Source organism: Nannospalax galili, unplaced genomic scaffold (assembly GCF_000622305.1).
Source record: "Nannospalax galili isolate Female #2095 unplaced genomic scaffold, S.galili_v1.0 scaffold599, whole genome shotgun sequence".
NCBI lineage: Eukaryota > Metazoa > Chordata > Mammalia > Rodentia > Spalacidae > Nannospalax > Nannospalax galili.
In genome coordinates, this window is record NW_008343079.1 from 1,792,352 (window position 1) to 1,796,858 (window position 4,507).

The 4,507-nt window shown below is 50.4% G+C and overlaps 1 protein-coding gene across 1 annotated transcript in view; it reads right to left on the minus strand.

Moving 5' to 3' along the window:
* The window catches only part of Lrrc15 (leucine rich repeat containing 15), a 14,337-nt gene extending 11,510 nt beyond the window's left edge, over positions 1-2,827 (minus strand). The window contains exon 1 of the mRNA XM_008839034.2: positions 2,709-2,827. The gene's annotated coding sequence lies outside the window, so the exon portion shown is untranslated. The remainder of the gene's footprint in view (positions 1-2,708) is intronic.
* Between the last annotated feature and the right edge of the window lie 1,680 nt (positions 2,828-4,507).

Sequence of the window (4,507 nt, forward strand, 5' to 3'; positions counted from 1 at the left end):
GGACTCCCATGCAAGTGTCCACAGACCACACCTGGGATGTGGGCCTAGATCAGCTGGACAGCCATGCTCACGGCCTATGTCATTTGCCACCAAGAACACTGAATGAGAATGAAGGAGGCGGAAGGTGACCCCACAGCCCTGGCCCAGCTCCTGTTCTGCATTCCCCCATCTGGAACTTGGGCTAGTTGAGCCTAACAATAGAAGTGGCTTCCAGATATGGTGTACAAAACCCAGGGCACCAGAGGTACAAGGGCCCTTTGAAGTCCTCTGGTTAGACCACCTGGCTGTTTCACATATGAATAAAATCTCTATGGAGTCTCCTCCACAGAGAGGAGGAGACTCACCCAAAGTCATACAGTTGACTGAAGATCCCTAATGCAGAGCCTAGTGAATCCCTGTATTTCATGAGGCTACAGGACCTTATCTGTGTCCTCCTTCTCTCTCCCTTCTAGCAGTGTGGGGAGAGGGAAGAGGTGGCCTTGCTCCCCCTGCCTTAACCTGATTGTCAGCTCATATACAGTCTCTCTCCACCTGCCCAGAATTGTTAGCCAAGGCCAAATTCTCTCCTAACTTGCATTCAGTGATGGTCTCAAAGACTTTCCTCTCTTAGGCTGCTGTACTGCTGTGTTGTTCAGTGTCATCTGAGTAGTCCAGAAGAGGGGAGGGAAGGTTCAGAAGGGGTACCAGAAGGGCTGACCCTGGTAATCTCAGCACACACAGCTCCATGTTTTAGGATTGCTGTATCCCAAACACAAAGCACTGTTGAACCCCAAGGCCAGAATGGCCACACCCTCATCTTCTAGGTTGCTCAAATATTGACCCCCATCTCTCAGGACCCTTCAAAGCCAAAATAGTGTTCATTGTTTTCAGAATGAAAATGAGTAAGTAAGAGCTTATTCCCAGCCCTCTGTGGGGACCCTTTCAGGCTTGGAGGAGCATGAGCTTGGCTTCCTGGAGAGGCTGGAGCAGGGCTTTAATTTGCTTGACAAGAGCAGTAGGGAGCACAAACTGCCCAGCACAACAGGCAGGGCTTGAAAATGGGACTTTTTTTGAAAGAAGCCATCTTCTACAAGCGTGGCCCTTCTCAGCATAGCATGTCAGGGCCAAAGCAGAGAGAGATGGACCAGGCTCCAATCAAAGCATCCCAGGAGCAGCTTCCAAATCCTGTTTCCTAAATCCAAGGGAAGCACTGAAACTTTCAACTTAGTCGTTCTTCTGTGGTTAGATTTAGGGAAGCAAATTGTTGTCTGTAATCACAGCCTCTGTGTGTTTCCTGGCAGAACCAAGTCTGGGCAGTTTCTTTCCCATGTCTCATTTCTGCACATCTGGAACTACTTCCATCCATGCCTTACACCCCTCCATTGACTGAACAAGCCAGGGTAGTGTCCCCTAGCCCTAAGGAGAATGTTCCCATACTTTCTGCAGGTCTTCTCATTGTTCTTCCCTAGTCCCAATGCCTTTCACATGCCTGTCTCGTCACTGTCACTGCTAAGCCCACCAGCTGACTCAAGACCACAGACAAATTGGTCTGTCTGGCCTTGAATTTATTCCAGATGTTCATACAATGCAGAAAGAAAGATGACCCAGTGAGGGAATTTCCAAGCTACAGAGCCAGTGGCACCCATACATCTGAGAGCTGTCTGCAATAAGTGATATGATCTAGAAATCCTAAAATAGACACAAGCGTGGCAGGTGGCACAGCCTGCCCTGGGGGTAGTACATTTGGCCCTACAGGTGGGAAGGTCCAGAAGGTTCTGCTTTTCCACAGTCAGTGCCTCTGCATATGGGCAGAGACATAGGTTAAGGATGGGATTACAATCCACCTGATCAGCTGTGGCTGTAGCTCAGTAGTAAAGTGCCTAGTGTGCTTGAAGCCCTGGGTTTGATCCTCAGCACCAAAATAAATAAATAAATAAATACTAAACAAACAAACAAAAACTACTTCACTGCACCTGATCCTCATCACAAACTCACCTCCAGCCTCTACTGCTCAAAGCCATCAGCATCTCTGAACCTTCCCCATACCTGCCCCACCCCAGGCCCTATGACATAGCTGACTAGAAAGGAAAACTGCCAGAATGGGATCACCTAAGTCATATGCATTTAGAACCATCTAAGCCCACAGCTGAATTCCAAATTGGAGTTCCTCATCAGAGAATGCATAGCTGCTGGGGTTTGGGCTGAGGGCGGCGCTGCGGCGTTGGCATTGAAAGTCTGTAACAGAGTGCTGATTTCTCCCCTGGAGCAGAGCTGGAAGGCTGAAGAAAGTGTCACCATTCCGGACAGATAAATGTACAAATCTTCCTATGGGTAGTCACCTCAGTAGGAGCAGCAGAAACAACAGGTTCAAACAGCCTGATCCTTAGAGAAACTCCTGCTCTCGTGGACCTTGCATTCAGGAAGTGTAACTTGGGGGCACCCGCGTGGAAGTCAGCCAACTTTCAACCCACTGAGGATCTGGAGCTCTCCCTGCACCCCAGGCTGACTTCACAGATGGTAAGGACAAAGAGGAGCTAGCAGTAGGTCAGGATCCTAGAGAAGGACCTGGGCAGTGGGGGACAGACTGTACCTGCCCGGATCCTCAGAGCATCCCCTGCGAAGCGCCAGCCCTGCCCCTTCTGGGGTTTCTCTCTGGATCCCACCCACAGCAGAAGATAGGGCGCGGCCCCGGCCTTCCAGGGAGGGAGGGAGGGCGGGCACCCACTTACCAGCAGCTCAATGCCGCCGCCGGGTAGACAAGAGAAGCCCGAGAGGAGAGGAGGAGGGATGGGCCGGGCTCAAGGCTGCAGCATGAGTGCGGCCGTCGGGGCGCTCCCGTCATTTAAACGATCCCTAGTGAGTCACCGCAGGGGGCAGTGTCGGCCTGTGGGGCGGGGCAGTCATGAGCGCATCATCAACCATCAAGGGACTGCCTTCAAGCTCAAGGGGTGTTCTTCGAGTGCATTGGAAAATAAGTTTCTTTTTTTCTGCTACCTCCCCGTTTCCTTGGGAGTCACTTTCTGCAGTTGGCCACCATGCCTCCAGAAAGGGGAGTTTCTGCCGGAGAGGGGCACCAGTCCAGACGGGAAAGGGCCAAAGTGCTGCTGTCTGTGGCCCTAGAAACCTAGTTCAGTCTTCCTTCCCTTCCTTCCTCCCGCCCGCCCTCCCTCCCTCCCTTTTTCCGTTCTGTCCCTCCCTTTACCTTCCTTCTTATTCCAAATGTTTTATATAGCAATAACTTCAGTTTTACTGAAAATATGCCAGACTAATATAAGGAATACTCAAACAATTCGCCCAGTTGAATACCTGTTGGTAACATTTTAGAAAAGGTATTTATTTTTAGTTCTAAGGAAGGATAGAATTTCCTCCATTGTGTCTCTCCTACTCTGAGGCCGCCCTCTGCAGCTCCAGAGGTGCCCACACATCGTGTCCCTGGGCTGGGACAGTGATGGAGAACAAGACTTTCTCCTCGCCCTTTGCCTCTGCCTGACATCCTGTGCATGCCTTGCTGCTCCTGACTGCCCACTGTCCTCTATTCCAACAAGGGACCAAGCTACTACTTCTATTCATGGTGTTCCCAAGAGGGTCTGGGGAAGAGGATGCAGAGTCACAGTTTAGAAGGGGCCTGTCAAACCTCAGCTTCTCCTCCATAACTGATCCTTAAGCAAGACACAAGACACTGTAGTCTGAAACTACCTTGGCTCAGTTTACCCCCTCCACTGAGTGGGGAGAGTGATATTTACACCTGGCACCTCATGGAATGCCAAGAGCCTTAATTAATGTTTGCAGTGTGCTTTGAGAGCTGTGATGAAAGGAAGACATAAAAGTGTGCAGTGTTATTACTGAAACAGTCATTTGGGTGGCTTGCCTTGGTCAAGCCCTGCAGCCTGAATCATGCCTCACCATGGTACTGTGATTCAGAGCCAGAAACAAAAATGCCCTGGCCAGGAGCCTGAGAGGGGCAGGCACTGTCCCACACCCCTCACTCCAGCTCTCCAACCTCAGCCTCCTTTCCAATAAATACTCCGTTGAAGAATAACTGGAAACACCTTCCTTCTCACCCCAAGCCCAGGGCCTCTGCATTACAAATCCAGGGGTATCAACTTCCTGCCCATGAATCTGAAGATAAAACTATCTCGCTTTTCCTCTTTTCTTCTTTATTCAGTCCCCACACAAAGCCACTCTGTACTAGGCTGTGTGGAGAGTTGTAGACAACACTGGAAGAAATTGGGCACGTTTCAGGTAGCACCTGCTTTGAGATGGGGGTCCTAATGGACCATTTGTATTCTGTCCTGTCTACACCCTGTTTCTCAGCCTCACCACTCAGAGCCAGATGAGCCTTTCTGCAGGGCAGCCCTATGCAGTACAGGAAAGGATGCTGAGCAGCATCCCTGACCTCTACCCCAAATGACAGCAGCATCACAGCCCCAAGTCGTGACAATCAAAACTGTCCCTAGACATTGCTAAGTGTATCTTTGCAAAGGGGGAGGGGGAGAGCTACTGACCTACCAAAAAAAAAAAAAAAAAA